Consider the following 17,643-nt stretch of genomic DNA (forward strand, 5'->3'; position numbering starts at 1 on the left):
CTCCGTCTATCCATTAGACGACCAGGTGTTGGACAAAGCTCAAATTTACACTCATCAGAGATTACCTTACTCCAGTCCTCTATGGTCCAATCCTTAGCGTCTGTGGCATACTTCAGCCTGGCTCTCCTTTGCTTCTCATTGATGAAAGGCTTTTTTTCTAGCTTTACATGACTTGAGCCCTGCCTCTAGGAGCCTGTTACGAACTGTTCTTGCCTTGCACTTCACCTCAGCTTCCATTTGCTATTCCTTTTGTAGGTCACTTGATGTCATCCTGCAGTTGCTGAGTGACATTTGAATAAGATGATGGTCATCCCGGTCAGTGGAGAGTCGTTTTCGCACTCTGCCGGTCTGAAGCTTTGTTGTCCCCAATTTCTGCTGCTTGACCTTGTTGTAATGGACTGCGATCTTAGAAATTTTAAGGATGGAGGCAACATGACGCTCGCTGTGTCCCTGTGCTAGTAAAGCCAGAATTGAGCCCTTCTTTTCCTCACTCAAGACTTTTCTTTTCAACTCCTTTGGAATAGTTAAAAGTTATTTTTTCATTCCTATTACTTTTGGGATATTACTAGCACTTGTTTTGCCATCCAGCTTGTCCTATTGCAGGAGGATTGTGAACACCACAGAAGTGTTTTTTTGAACTTTCCTTCGTTAAATAAAATTTGGTTCAGGTGATCACCTAATCAGAAGCACATTAAGTAGAATGAGGTGTACTCTGGCTGGAATTCAACTGACACTGGAATGGAGTGGCTGCCAGACATGTAGAGAAGCTGAGCTTTCTAAAACTGTGCGGTGGTCTCTTAATTTTTGCCAGAGCTGTATATATATATATATTTGAAAAAAGGAACAAAACAATATTCTGAAAAAAAATTCACGTAAAAACGTGATTTAATCAGGTTATTTTCTATTGACACATTCCCTTTAATTCACAATTAAACATATATCCAACGTGCTGTGAGATATGCACCTGACATGTTCATGTTCAGCGACAAATACGCTCTCCTGTAGATGAAGAACTTCTGGCTCAATGATATTATCTCACTGCTGCCGGAGGGAGTTGATATTTTCCGGGCCTAAATGACTATGAGCAACATTTGATTAACGAGGGGAATTATTTGTGTTATTTTAATTAACAGCCATGTGTGAATTAATAGAACTTTGGCCTAGGAAGGTGACTGTAGTAGCACATTTAGCTTTGTGACTCCGTTATTGACATGGAGAGCCCCCTGGGAATCAGCACAGCATTTTTCCCGTGCTCTAATGTGTACGTATATGTATATTTGGTGGCCCTTGGCTCGAGTTTCCCAGGACTAAAATTCAAAAGCCATGGGGCGTAGATCTGAAGCTGTTACATGGCTGAATGCTTTCATATTATTGTGACTGAAATGTATTTTTCTGAGTGAGCCCACACCTTTCAGTGACCCCCTATGATTTATTGACCCCACTGTCATCTTCTTTCAGTCGACTCTGTCTGACATCCAGTGTTTGATTTCCTCGCAGTGGCTAACAAGATCTCACAGATCTCTGTGCCTCTTCTTTGTTGGGCTTCTCTTGTGAAGGGAGCGCCACACTCTTGATGAAAAATGAAGAGTTTTGTTTGTGCAGAAAGGGGGAGCTTTCCATGGCCAGGCCAGCTGGAATGTGTGACTGATCTGCTGATTCTCTCCTGCGCCACCATTCTTGTGCTTGCCATGGGAATACAGCAAATGGTGCCTACCAGCCCTCCCCTCAATGGCCACATGGCTCTGATGAAAAAATGCCAGACCCCTTGCCTTCATATCAGTGACTACAATCTTTGATTTTTCTGTTTTTCGAGCCAGTGGATTCTATAACCTGTCACAATTTTCAATAGCTGTGCCTGATTAGATATTCTGGGGAAAATTGAAAAACCAGAGTAAAGTTAGGGTATGTGCAGATGATCATTAAATGCTGCGGGTTAGACCCCGTCCAAATCCTGCAGCCACAGGGACTCAAACATAATATACGAGAACGCCCAGATGCTCGGATAACACCTGAGCGAGCTCAGATAAGACGTTGTCCCAGCACATTTGCTCATGAACATATTCTAGCATCTCCCACAGCATCTCTAGCATCTTTCCCGTGTCCGGGAAAATCTGATGTCACTCTGATAAAACTCTGATCAGGGTCATTGAACCTTTATTCTCAGATGTGAAGAAATCGGTCTTGTGAACCTACCCGTAATCTAAGGCTGAGTGGAAGAATGTATGAGTAGATTTCAGATAAAGTTGCTTTCGCTCACCTGATCCCCCTGTAGGAAGCCTCTATAACAGTATCACCACTGTAAATAAATGTTTCCTTCTAAGTAGATTTACTTCTGGATAGGACTTGGTAGATAAATGAGGAAATGTCATAGATTTATATCTCTTAAACGGGTTGTCCACCTTTGCGGATAATGTGACCAGACCTGCACATCAGTCTTGTCCTATTGAAAGCCTCACATGAGAAAGCTGCTTTTCTATTGGAGGAGGCTGATGGACAGGTCCGGTCACATGCTCTTCCACCAGCCGCCATTGTATGGACTGGAGAGCTGTGTAGCCTGTGAGGAAAGCTGCAGTAACAAGAGCAGGAGCAGAACCTGTCATGTCTGTACAATAGTAAGAGCCACAAATCATGTCCCCGACACATCTGATACAATAAAGATAATGTGGCCTATAACTCAATCTGCAGCCAGCAATGGACAGTGTAATACAGCGGCTATAGGAGGCAAACGGTGCAAAATGTTTATGAAGCCCAAATGCAAAAGTGATTTTTAGCCCCAATTGCATGCATTTAATAAGAAAAAATATTGTCCCCTTTAAGGAGGAGCTCTGCTGTTCTTGTCTATATATTTGCTTCCATGCTGTTTTTTGATAAATATATTATTATTATTATTATTATTATACCGCCATTTATTCCATAGCATTTCCATGTGTAAAGGGGCATACATAGTAAAAAAACAAGTGCAATAATCTTAAACAATACAAGTCAGCCACTGGTACAGGAGGAGCGAGGACCCTGCCCCTGAGGAGAGAGGGCCCTGCCCCTGAGGACTCACTGTCTGTATAATCACCAATGCCTTTGTATTATGTGTACGTTTCCTTTTATCTCATCCATGGGAGGTTTACAATTCACATTGACTTTGTAGGACATAACGCACAGACAGATGAAGTATCAGACTCAGCAGATTCGCCCGCCATAACCAGGACGACAAGGTCACCATATAAAGTGGCTGACTATTCACAGGCTGACAATAAAATAGCCTTATCCTTCAAGCCTTGACATATTGACTGGTTTACTATCTATTCCTCTTTAATATGTTATTTCTTCACAGCCAGTCCTATCCAATACACTTTTTGCAGTGTTCATTTTTTTAACCATATCCTAGCTACAGGGGGGGGGAAATATTTAGTCAGCCTCTAATTTTGCAAATTCTCCCACTTAAAAAGATGAGAGACGCCTGTAATTGACATCATAGGTAGACCACAACTTGTTAAATATTATTTATTGATTTATTCTTATTCTCAATTCTGTACTGAGCACATTGTCTTTCACCGACATTACCTGTATATATTTAGCTGAGGATAGTTAACCCCATATAGAGAGAACATGTGCTCTGTGGGACGTATATAGCATGACCCACAGGAAGGGAGACTCTCTAAGTTCTCTCTCTACGTTCTCTTGGGACACTTCGCTCACACTCCACACGGACATCAGATGGACAGATGGTATGTGAAATAGCCACGTGCTTCTTGATGGACTTCTACCATACTTTTGACAGAAGCCATCTACCTTTCAGGATCCCAGGAAAGATGGGGAACAAACTTTGATATGGACAAATGGACAATCTCTTTATAACTATTTCACCTATTTTATGTTTTGCTGCAATGATGCTTTTTGGTGGACAATCCAATAAACCACTACATTTTTTATAAGAAACATTGTGACATTTTCTATAGAGTATCACATCTGGTAAAGAGTGCTGAATAAATAAATATACAAAATAAGTATATTTAACACAACTATGAGAGTCAAAATGAGAAAACAAATCCAGAAAACCACGTTGTCTGATTTGGCAAGATTTATTTAGCAAAATATGGTGGAAAACAAGTATTTGGTCACCTAAAAACATGCAAGATTTTTGGCTCTCACAGACCTGTAAGGGTATGTGCACACATTGCGGATTTGGCTGCGGATCTGCAGCGGATTGGACACTGCGGATTTGCATCAGTTTTCCATGCGGTTTACAGTACCATGTAAACCTATGGAAAACCAAATCCGCAGTGTACATGCTGTGTAAAATACTGCACGGTTTATTTTCCGCAGCATGTCAATTCTTTGTGCGGATTCCGCAGTGTTTTACACCTACTCCTCAATAGTAATCCGCAGATGTAACCGCAGGTGAAATACGCACAAAAAAACGCAGGAAATCCACGGGTAATTCGCAGGTAAAATGCAGTGTGTTTTACCTGCGATTTTTCAAAAACGGTGCAGAAGAATCTGCAACATGGGCACATAGCCTAACTTCTTCTTTAAGAGGCTCCTCTGTCCTCCACTCGTTACCTGTAGTAATGGCACCTGTTTGAACTTATCAGTATAAAAGACACCGGTCCACAACCTCAAACAGTCACACTCTGTAATCCACTATTGTGAAGACCAAAGAGCTGTCGAAGGACACCAGAAACAAAATTGTAGCCCTGTACAGTCTGGGAAGTCTGAATCTGCAATAGGCTAGCAGCTTGGTGTGATGAAATCAACTGTGTGAGCAATAATAAGAAAATGGAAGACATACAAGACCACTGATAATCTCCCTCGATCTGGGGCTCCATGCAAAATCTCACCCCGTGGGGTCAAAATGATCACAAGAACGGTGAGCAAAAGTCCCCGAACCACAAGGGGGACCTAGTGAATTACCTGCATAGAGCTGGGACCACCATAACAAAGGCTATCATCAGCAACACACTACGCTGCCAGGGACTCAGATCCTGCAGTGCCAGACGTGTTTCCCTGCTTAAGCCAGTACATGTCCGGGCCCATCTCAAGTTTGCTAGATAGCATTTGGATTATCCAGAAGAGGATTGGGATTATGTCATATGGTCTCATGAAACCAAAGTAGAACTGTTTGGTAGAAACAAAGCTCGTTGTGTTTGAAGGAGACAGAATGCTGAGTTGCATCCAAAGAACACAATACCTACTGTGAAGCATGGGGGTGGCAACATCATGCTTTGGGGCTGTTTCTCTGCAAAGGGACCATAACGACTGATCCGTGTTCATGAATGGGGCCATGTATCGTGAGATTTTGAGTGCAAACCTCCTTCCATCAGGAAGGGCATTAAAGATGAAACATGGATGGGTCTTTCAGCATGATAATGATCCCAAGCACACCCACCAGGGCAACGAAGGAGTGGCTTCGTAAGAAGCAAATGGAGGTCCTGGAGTGGCCTAGCCAGTTTCCAGATCTCAGCCCCATAGAAAACCTTTGGAGGGAGTTGAAAGTCCGTGATGCCCAGCGACAGGCCGAAAACATCACTGCTCTAGAGGAGATCTGCATGGAGGAATTGGCCAACACACCATCAACAGTGTGTGCCAACCTTGTGAAGCCTTACAGAAAACGTTTGTCCTCTGTCATTGCCAACAAAGGATATATAACAAAATATTGAGATTAACTTTTGTTAATGACCAAAAACTTATTTTCCACCATAATTTGCAAAATAAAGCTCTTGAAATCAGACAAGGTGATTTTCTGGATTTGGTTTCTGATTTTGACTCTCATAGTTGTGGTCTACCTATGATGTCAATTGCAGGCCTCTCTCATCTTTTTAGGTGGGAGAACTTGCACAATTGGTGGCTGACTAAATACTTTTTTCCCCACTGTATATCCTCCCTTTTAGAGTGTAACGAATCCAAATTCCGGATGATTTCCATGTAAAGCCTATGAACAATGTCATTCATTGCCTAATTTACCTGTAATTGCTTTCCTGCCACACTTACATTACCGTCTGTTCATTGCTTATAGCTCAATAATCTTCCCATCACACGCAACTCTTGAGTTTTAATTTGAGATTAAACATTTATGACCTATTCTAGTTAGTAATTAGATAATAATGGAGCAGTCGTCATGCTGAACTATTGTGTCACTTACTTTCTTACTGGACTGTGTGTCTGGATTTCTGTATTGTTACAGTACATCATGTATAATGGTCTGCACTTTAACGTATATAATTAGCTTATTTCTATGACTGATGTTTCCCCTTGCTTCATAAAGGAGTATTGCTATTTAGTGTAATTACATTACGCGCCGGCAATTTTGAGCAGTGGCCTTTCTATTGGCAGATTACTACAAATCCCAGCACGCACTGCCATATTGAACTTCAGTATACTGTACAGTATTTGTTGCCAAATCATACCAAGCCATTAATATTCTTACTAGGTAGGTAACCACAGAGATGTCCTACAAGTATCCTCCGTCCCCACATTATCCACAGTTGCCTCCTGGAATGTGTTAGGAGTTTAGAGCATTTGTGGCAAGTGGAAGTGACATCTAGTATTCGATTTCTCCTGGAGCAGCCATCCCCTCAGGAGCACTACATACTGGTCAGTCACATGGCTAAGCATTTAGTGCATGTGTGGTTCAGGTCACTGAAAATTCAAAGAAGAAGAGTAATGGAAGACTTAGGACTCATGCTGACAACCCTAGTTTCTGTCCAGATGTGATTAGTCAAAACCGAGTGGTCAGAGGAAAATAATTGAAGCGTGCACAGTTTGCTCTGAGTAGAGGGCCCTCGTCCATTCATGTCTAGGGGTCCTTTAAAAACATTGGACTGCACTTAGATGACATCCGAGTGGAAAAACTTTTTTTTTGTTTAATTTCTCCACATCTGAGAAAGTCAGGTCACACTCTGATCAAAGTCTGATCAGAGTGTGATTAGATCATATAGAGAAAATGGTGCAGAAATAGACCGTGATTGCAAAGAATACATTTAAAATGCAAGGTTTTATTAAGAAAATACTAAAAGTAACATACATAAAATAGCAGCTGAACTAAAAAGACGTGGAGACGTCACAGCATTAGGTATTCAAGTAGGGGTGGTAACATAATTACCATAATTGTGCTTAGAGGATATATAATATATCCTTTGCCCAACTGCGGGCAAAGCTGAAAAGCCAAAGTGTGCACACGCGAGAAACCATTTGACTGCGCAGGCGTGATATCTCACAGCGATCCGCGTCAAGGACTGCGTGCAGCAGCCGCGGAGAGGGGTGGAGGGAGTGAACCAAAGCCATGCCCTTCGGACCGGACCGACCCTATTAGCATACGTCGCGGGAGAAATATAAAAGGTTTTTACGGGTGATACGTGGGGAGTCAGGGGTTTACATACGTATTTAGGGAATGCATAGCTGACACTGGAAAAAATTATATTTTTAGCTGGTAGGACAGAAAAGTGCTGACAGGTTCCCTTTAATGATCAGACATGGGAATGGACACGTACTAATTCATATATTGTTGCTTCTAATTTTGTAAACCAGTGTAATATCAAAGTGTATTCAATCCAATATGTGAAAAAAAGTTAGTAGTTCCAGCTCCTTTTAAAATTTCCAATTCTTTATGTTTCCATTAAAAATGCAAAGTCCTATTGCAAAGTGGATGTAGTTACAGTGGATACAGAAAGACAAGCAATGTGTTTCGATCTAATATGATCTTTTTCACAGCTTGATATGTAGCATTACTTCTGTTCTTACATAGTTAATTAGTCCACCTGGTAATGAACACCAAAACCGCCCCCATTTGATTTCATTGGGCATTTGTCAGACATTTATACTGCACAATATTAAAATATATATATATATATAAACAACACAGTACAAAAACACAGCAATAAAAATTTACAAATAGTGATACAACAGCTCATTTTTCCTATTCAGGCCTTTTGGATGTCTCGTATGCAAGTTGTAAATCCAATAGGCTTCTTTAGTCAGAAGACGTCTTTTTGTGTCTCCTCCGCGCAATGGTTTTCTTACCTGTTCTATTCCTTGAACCTTCATTGCGGACAAATTTCCTGCATGAAATGTAATAAAATGTTTGGCTACCATTGAAATATTTCTATTCCTATTACTACCTTTCAAGGTATCTCTTAAATATTCAGATATGCGCGTTTTCAATTTTCTAGTGGTGCAGCCTATGTAAGTCAAATTGCACAAATCACAATCTATTTTATATACAACATTAGTAGTGTGGCAATTTATAAATTGTCTTATATCATAAACTGTGTCATTTGAGTTATCAGAAAAGGTTTTAGCTATATGTGCATGTTCACACGTGCTGCACGATACGATATTTTTTTAATGGAAAAATAAAGAATTGGAAATTTTAAAAGGAGCTGGAACTACTCACTTTTTTCACATATTGGATTGAAGACACGTTGGGTCAGGACGGGTTCCGTGCACCTGTGAAGCGAATCGGTGAGCTGGCTGAGGCTTCGCCTCATATCTGTTTATTTACTTAATAACAAAGTGTACTCCTGTTTATGGACATGGGAATGTGTTTGTTCTTATGTATATTGTCAATAAACAAACTAAAAAAAAAAAGTATGAGAACGTGTGAGAAAGGAATATACACCGAGAGGTTAATATTGATTAAAAAGTGAAAAGTATATATGAATAATATATACCGTATATACTCGAGTATAAGCCGAGATTTTCAGCCCAAATTTTTGGGCTGAAAGTGCCCCACTCGGCTTATACTCGAGTCATGATCGGCGGTGGGGTCGGCCGGTAAGGGGATGAGAGGACTGTAGCATACTCACCTAGTCCCGGCTCTCCTGGCGCTCCCCCTGCCCGTCCCACGGTCTTCGGTGCCGCTGCTCGTCCCCTGTTCAGCGGTCACGTGGGACCGCTCATTAAAGTTATGAATATGGACTCCACTCCCATAGGGGTGGGGCCGCATATTCATTTCTCTAATGACGGTAATGGTGACCGCTGACAGAGGAAGAGACTGCGGCACCCGGAGACCAGCTGTCCGGGATAAGGAGCCAGGGACGCCGGGAGCAGGTAAGTATGTCATAGTTACCTGTCCGCGTTCCACACGCCGGGCGCCGCTCCGTCTTCCGCGTCCTCTTGCTCTGACTGTTCAGGTCAGAGGGCGCGATGACGTACTAGTGTGCGCGCCGCCCTCTGCCTGAACAGTCAGTGCGGAGAGACGCCGAGACGGGACGCTGAGGAGCTGCGGGCAGCAAGAGAGGTGAGTATGTCATTTTTTATATTTCATTATTTATATATTGCACAGATTTATATGGAGCATCTATGGGGCCATACTGAACAGTGCAGAGCATTATATATGGCACAGCTTTATGTGGAGCATCTATGGGGCCATACTGAACGGTGCAGAGCATTATATATGGCACAGCTTTATAAGGAGCATCTATGGGGCCATACTGAACGGTGCAGATCATTATATATGGCACAGCTTTATGTGGAGCATCTACGGGGCCATACTGAACGGTGCAGAGCATTATATATGGCACAGCTTTATGTGGAGCATCTATGGGGCCATACTGAACGGTGCAGAGCATTATATATGGCACAGCTTTATGTGGAGCATCTATGGGACCATAATGAACGGTATGGAGCATTATATATGGCACAGTTTTATATGGAGCATCTATGGGACCATAATGAACCGTGCAGAGCATTATATATGGCACAGCTTTCTGTGGAGCATCTATAGGACCATAATGAACGGTATGGAGCATTATATATGGCACAGCTTTCTATGGAGCATCTATGGGACCATAATGAACCGTGCAGAGCATTATATATGGCACAGCTTTATGTGAAGCATCTATGGGGCCATAATGAACTGTGCAGAGCATTATATATGGCACAGCTTTATGTGGAGCATCTATGGGGCCATAATGAACGGTGCAGAGCATTATATATTGCACAGCTTTCTGTGGAGCATCTACGGGGCCATAATGAACGGTGCAGAGCATTATATATGGCACAGCTTTCTATGGAGCATCTATGGGGCCATACTGAACGGTGCAGAGCATTATATATGGCACAGCTTTCTGTGGAGCATCTATGGGGCCATAATGAACGGTGCAGAGCATTATATATGGCACAGCTTTATGTGGAGCATCTATGGGGCCATAATGAACGGTGCAGAGCATTATATGTGGCACAGCTTTATATGGAGCATCTATGGGGCCATAATGAACGGTATGGAGCATCTATTTTTATTTTTGAAATTCACCGGTAGCTGCTGCATTTTCCACCCTAGGCTTATACTCGAGTCAATATGTTTTCCCAGTTTTTTGTGGCAAAATTAGGGGGGTCGGCTTATACTCGGGTCGGCTTATACTCGAGCATATATGGTAATATATTGTGTAAGAGATTATGGTGATATAAACGTAAGAAATGACACTTGGCGCGAAAAGGGTGATGCTAAGTGTACAGTGTGAATAACAAAATAACCAGAATACAGCAAATATATATCTATAAAAAAAAAGGAAATAGAAGACACCAATAAATATAAATATGGGTGGGTGATGATGGTTGGTGATATAGCAGTAGTAGTCACCACAGTATATGGGAAGAGATCGAAGGTTATTCCAGAATTCCAAATATAAAAACACTTGAAAGGAAGACAAGGATGTGATGATCAGAGAGCAGATACGTAATTTAGGGTTTCATTGACACCCATTGTGGTCTATTACCCTTATCATATGACTGAGTGCCTCTGACTCCTTGGAGAGATCAATATACCATCGTTGATGTCTGGAATAACCTTCGATCTCTTCCCATATACTGTGGTGACTACTACTGCTATGTCACCAACCATCATCACCCATCCGCATTTACATTTATTAGTGTCTGATATTTCCTTTTTATTTATTTATAGATGTATATTTGCTGTATTCTGGTTATTTTGTTATTCACACTGTACACTTAGCATCAGGTCACTCATTAGGTATCCCACTCTCATCATCCTCCCACTCTCATCATCCTCCCACTCTCATCATCCTCTCACCTTTCCATGCACAACATACACATCTTCGTTTTCCTTCCCACAACCAATATTAATCCCTTGGTGCTTATCCCTTTTCGCACCAAGTGTCATTCCTTACATTTGTATCACCATAATCTCTAACACAATATATTATATATTATTCATGTATACTTTTCACTTTTTAATCAATATTAATCTCTCAGTGTATATTCCTTTCTCACACGTTCTCATACTTAACACGCGGGACGTTATAATATTGTTTATGGCACTTTATACTTTTACGTATGTTTGTAACAAAGATCCGGATACTACAAGAATCTACATCTTTTATCTTTTTTAGTTATATCGTCATATGCTAATTTGATACACGAGTGTTCAATACCCACAACCCACTAACAATCTCTTTACTGACAATGTTAGTGTATTTGCTTTCTTATTACCATGGCGATCATGCTGGCAGTGTGCATGTGGGCTGGTTCCCTTCCCACTGCCATACTCGGTTGTGTCTCTTAGTTGCCACCCTGCGCATATAACTGGGCGCTCCTCTCGTGATCTACGTGGAAGGACCGCCTGCGTCACGTGTCCACTCATTACGCTTCAGGGGATGGGACTAGCAGGCGGGTACCATCCGTTTAATGTGCCAATGAAGTCCAGCGTTACACAGATTTACTATGATAGCTCTGTTACTATTGGTCACTACTCGCTATATAACATCCATCCCTGTTCCACTGTAATCATGCCCCCTGAAGAAGTCAAGTGGCGAAACGTGGGTAGGGGATCGAGATGCATTTTCTCAACTTGGGTAAATATATTCTCTTACTGCCTCCATTGCACAAGCACTTAATTTATGTCTGTGCAGTCGGCACTAACCACTGTGGTTCATGTATTATGTAGCCACCTGCTAATATCTTTTATAGGCCTTACTAGATGGTGGCCCGATTCTAATGCATCGGGTATTCTAGAATATGTATGTAGTTTATTTATGAAGATTTAAGAATAATGCAATGAATACACAGGATTTTCCAGGTAAAATATATACATTATCAGTGAAGCGGTGTTTAAATCTCGCGCCAATATCACTGATTGGTCGGTGCCAGCCAGGCGCGACCAATCAGCGCAGCAGGGTTTAAATCCCGAGCCAATTCGCGGCCGGACTGAGCCTGTCGCTGATTGGTCGCGGCCGGCCAATCAGTAAAGCGGTGTTTAAATCCCGCGCCAATGTCGCTGATTGGTTGCGGCCGGACGCGACCAATCAGCGAAGCGTGGTTCAAATCCCGCGCCAATTCGCGGCCGGACTGCACCTGTCGCTGATTGGTCGCGGCCGGCCAATCAGTGAAGCAGTGTTTAAATCTCGCACCAATGTCGCTGATTGGTCGCGCCCGGCCGGCCGCGACCAATCAGCGAAGCGTGGTTTAAATCCCGCTCCAATTCGCGGGCGGCTGGCGCGACCAATCAGCGACACGGGATTTCCGTTACAGACAAACAGACTGAAATGGACTTTAGACGATTATATATATAGATTCCAATTGCATCTTCATTACCTCATATCTGAACACTTGGCACCAGCTACATTCTGTGCCCTACACACTCAGTAGCCTTTCTAATATCGGTACTTGTATACTTTCTGACATATTGTACTCACATCTCACCTACTCTAAAAAGGTGACATCTAATAGACTTAATGTACATTTATTAAAATTGGTTACCATTAGTGAATATTATATGTGTGTGTGTGTGTATATATATATATATATATACACCTTGCAAGTACAATTCATCATGGAGATAATGTACATCTATTAAATCTGGCTACAACTAGTGAATATTATATATGCGGTATATATATATATATATCCTCTAAGTACAGTTACTTATGCAGATAATGTTACCATCCCTACTTGAATACCTAATGCTGTGACGTCTCACGTCTTTTTGGTTTAGCTGCTATTTTATGTATGTTACTTTTAGTATTTTCTTAATAAAACCTTGCATTTTAAATGTGTTCCTTGCAATCATGGTCTATTTGTGCACCATTTTCTCTATATGATCCATTCATATTTTTTGTGCATGACCTATGGTCCTGTACTTATTAGGTAGCTAATTTTTAAACCTTGCAGATTTTTAAATATTGGCATACTCAGAGTGTGATTAGCATAATCGGACCGATTTTCTCGCATGGAGAACATACAGTTATCTGCAGCTGCTCTTATAGGAAGGGTCACTAGCAGGAGAAGCCCCTCTGTGACATCCATCAGTCCTGATAGGAAGTCATTTACCGGTAAGTAGTTGGCATTGCTCATGTAATTAGGGTAAGCTGGTAGGTTAGTCCATCCATGTGCGGCCATATCGCAGCCTACATACAGCCTCAGATTATGAACATACAACATGTAATATCCAAAAGAACAATTCCCCCGTACTACATCATAAGCGGGTGTGGATGGGATATGGTCTGAAATGAGGCATGGTTTTTTAAATGGGGCCTATTTATTCCATGTAAGAAAAATTCTCCTAAACAACAATTTTTAAATGTTGGTAACCATCATGTTAAGATTGGGCATGTTCAAATTTAATATGCCCTACCCTTTTTCCCTCCAACAGCAGATTTACCCCCTCAACACATTAAACTCTATGCCTGTATATGAAATCATGAGTACTTTGGGTTCTTTTTAAACAATTGGGTTAAGAACTAATGTGCTAGAAATCTTTTGGGGGACATGTGCTTAAGGAGGGCTTGTCTGTAGATCTAAGGTGGTCAGTTTTTGCCCTTCTCCCTGAATCCCCTGATTCCCCTGATTATATGTTTCTAATGCCTCCATACAGTTTCAGAGTTACAGGCCTTTAATATAGGGCTGTTCTTTATGGTCTTTAACAAGGGGCAGCGCTCACAAGGTAATTATGCAGAGCAGCATAAAGAAACGTCCCTGGAGAATCCTGGGTTAAAATGATAAAAATCCCACCTCTCTGGAACCATATGGCAGATTAAAACAAACCCGAAATGCTCTTGAGAGCAGCAGAAATAAAACAAAATCTGTCTTTTGATCTTGTGACAGATCCTCTTTAAGGCCACGTTCACACTATCAGTATTTGGTCAGTATTTTACCTCAGTATTTGTAAGCCAAAACCAGGAGTGGAACAATCAGAGGAAAAGTATAATAAAAACACGTCACCACTTCTGTACTTATCACCCACTCCTGGTCTTGCCTTACAAATGCTGAGGTAAAAAACTGACCAAATACTGAAGGTGTGAACGTGGCCTAAATAGGGTGTGTTTATAGACACTACCTATGGCAGCACTAATCCTGTATGTAGTGTCTCCCTAGATAGAAAAAGCGGACGTTAATATAATAAATATTCCCCATAGTTTGTCCCGGCTCCGCTCACGTGACTGACCTCTGCGTTATATCATGTTTCTCGCATAGCAATCTCAGCAAGGTATTCAATCACCATAACTGATGTGACCTACAGCCGTCATAAGCTTAAAAGGATTCTTATGGAAACAGACTGGCGGCCGGTAATGAAGTGTCTGCTCATTTACATATAATCACCTTGGATGTAACTCTGAATTTTCATGACTCGCAAAACTCTCCAGAAAGTATGAATATATTTCCTCCTACATCCAATATCTAGTTTGCAGCTTTTGGAGAAGCTAATAAGGGCCTGGTATTTATAGAGTGCTGAGAGCTAAGGTGACTTTTCAGGTTCCATAGTGACCACATCAAAGCCATTGCCAGTGTCCACTCAACTGGACCGTCCCTATAAGAAACAAGGACAGTGGTTCCATAAGAGCCCAGCTTCTTCTTCGCCCTCCCGCAGCTGGACATTTCCCCATACGCACAGTCATAGTAACTTGCCCTCCATGTATGCTGATAAATCAGTTTGTCATCCTCACATCTTGGCAATTTAGAGTAGAGACTTTATCCTATTGTTGGTTGCCAACTCTCCCAGTAGATCCTGGTGGCTCCTGGGAAAAGAGAAGATGTCCTGGACTCGTGGAACAGCTGGCAAGTCTCATGGGTGCAGCACAAAACACTTAGCGCCCTCTCTCTAAGGCCGGAGACACACTGGTGCGAGAGACGGCCGAGTCTCGCTGGTTAAAAGCAAGCTGTGGCACCTGCATTCCGGAGCTGAGCGTGCAGCTCCATGTATTGCTATGGAGCCGCACGCTCCGCTCCAGAGTGCAGGTGCCACAGCTTGCTTTTAACCAGCGAGACTCGGCCGTCTCTCGCACCAGTGTGTCTCCGGCCTAAGCCAACCCCTGGCGTCTAGGTACCCAATCGGTGTGCACTAATGAGGGTAGACTGGTTGTGCTTAGAAAAGTAGGATGATCTGTGAAAAGAGGCCATGTTTGAGGCACCCTAAAAAAAAAATCCCAGACAGAATTTAAGTATATTATTATTGGACATGTTCAAAAGATTAGGCATGTTGAAATCCAATATGTCCTACCTCATTTTCCCTCTGACATGAAAATTACACCCTGCACATTAGAACTCTCGTCGATATTGCCGACAGCAGATTTAGGCAGTTTAAAGCGAACATCTCACAAGGTTTTTGCCACCTATTCTGAGAGCAGCACAATGTAAAGACAGATACCCTAATTCTAGCAATGTGTCACTTGCTGGGCTGCTTGCTGCAGTTTGGATAAAATCACTGTTTTATCAGCAGGAGACTATCACTAGACAACTAGTAGACCTGCTGCCACATAGTCCTCCATATTCAGTAGTTCTGTACTCTCTTCTACCACCGATTGGCAGTTTTCTACGCAGCATATAGAAAAACTAGCTATTGAACCCGTTCTACGCCCGGGTGGCGAGCATTTATATTGGTATATGGTCTCCATCCTGGTATGTGCTGCTCCCATCTTGCTCTCCCATCCTGTCATGTGCTGCTCCATCCTGCGCCCCCATCCTGTCATGTGCTGCTCCATCCTACACCCCCATCCTGTCATGTGTGTGCCCCCATTCTGTCATGTGCTGCTCCCATCCTGTCATGTGCTCCCATCCTGCGCCCCATCCTGTCATGTGCTCTCATCCTGCACCCCCATCCTGTCATGTGTGCGCCCCCATTCTGTTATGTGCTGCTCCCATCGTGCGCAATCATTCTGTCATGTGCTGCTCCCATCCTGCGCCCCCATTCTGTCATGTGGTGCTCCCATCCTGCGCCCCCATTCTATCATGTGCTGCTCCCATCCTGCGCCCCCATTCTGTTGTAATGTGCTGCACCCATTCTGCCTGTTCCTGTTTCCATTCTGCCATATGTTGCTCCCATCTTTCTCTCTCCGGCTCTACTGCCCGAGTGCGGCTGTGCTGAGTGCGGGCGGCTGTGTGTGGCTGTGCTGAGTGCAGGCGGCTGTGCGTGGCTGTGCTGAGTGCGGGCGGCTGTGCGTGGCGGTGCTGAGTGCGGGCGGCTGTGCGTGGCGGTGCTGAGTGCGGGCGGCTGTGTGTGGCGGTGCTGAGTGCGGGCGGCTGTGCGTGGCGGTGCTGAGTGCGGGCGGCTGCGTGGCGGTGGTCAGTGCGGGCGGCTGTGGTGAGTGCAGGCGGCTGTGGTGAGTGTGGGCGGCTGTGGTGAGTGCGGGCAGCGGTGGTGAGTGTGGGCGGCTGTGCGTGGCGGTGCTGAGTGTGGGCGGCTGTGCGTGGCTGTGCTGAGTGCGGGCGGCTGTGCGTGCAGCTGTGCGTGACGGTGCTGAGTGCGGGCAGCTTTGCGTGGCGGTGCCGAGTGCGGGCAGCTTTGCGTGGCGGTGCCGAGTGCGGGCGGCTTTGCGTGGCGGTGCCGAGTGCGGGCGGCTTTGCGTGGCGGTGCCGAGTGCGGGCGGCTTTGCGTGGCGGTGCCGAGTGCGGGCGGCTTTGCGTGGCGGTGCCGAGTGCGGGCGGCTGTGCGTGGCGGTGCCGAGTGCGGGCGGCTGTGCGTGGCTTAGGTGAGTGCGGGCGGCTGTGCGTGGCTGTGCTGAGTGCGGGCGGCAGTGCGTGGCTGTGCTGAGTGCGGGCGGCAGTGCGTGGCTGTGCTGAGTGCCGGCGGCTGTGCGTGGCTGTGCTGAGTGCCGGCGGCTGTGCGTGGCTGTGCTGAGTGCCGGCGGCTGTGCGTGGCTGTGCTGAGTGCCGGCGGCTGTGCGTGGCTGTGCTGAGTGCGGGCGGCTTTGCGTGGCTGTGCTGAGTGCCGGCGGCTGTGCGTGGCTGTGCTGAGTGCCGGCGGCTGTGCTGAGTGCGGGCGGCTGTGCGTGGCTGTGCTGAGTGCAGGTGGCTGTGGTGAGTGCGGGCGGCCGTGCGTGGCTGTGGTGAGTGCGGGCGGCTGTGCGTGGCTGTGCTGAGTCCCGGCGGCTGTGCGTGGCTGTGGTGAGTGCAGTCGGCTGTGCGTGGCGGTGCTGAATGCGGGCGGCTGTGCGTGGCGGTGCTGAATGCGGGCGGCTGTGCGTGGCTGTGCTGAGTGCCTGCGGCTGTGCGTGGCTGTGGTGAGTGCGGGTGGCTGTGCGTGGCTGTGGTGAGTGCGGACGGCTGTGCGTGGCCTTAGTGAGTGCGGGCGGCTGTGCGTGGCTGTGGTGAGTGCGGGCGGCTGTGCGTGGCTTTGGTGAGTGTGGGCGGCTGTGCGTGGCTGTGCTGAGTGCCGGTGGCTGTGATTGGCTGTGGTGAGTGAGGATGGCTGTGCGTGGC

General features: G+C 44.7%; 1 protein-coding gene across 10 annotated transcripts in view; it reads left to right on the top strand.

Moving 5' to 3' along the window:
• Positions 1-17,643, top strand: part of RARB (retinoic acid receptor beta) — a 1,117,211-nt gene that overhangs the window by 1,076,908 nt on the left and 22,660 nt on the right. The gene's annotated exons all lie outside the window — the stretch shown is intronic.

The sequence above is a fragment of the Ranitomeya variabilis genome, chromosome 6, assembly GCF_051348905.1.
Source record: "Ranitomeya variabilis isolate aRanVar5 chromosome 6, aRanVar5.hap1, whole genome shotgun sequence".
In the NCBI taxonomy this organism is placed as follows: Eukaryota; Metazoa; Chordata; class Amphibia; order Anura; family Dendrobatidae; genus Ranitomeya; species Ranitomeya variabilis.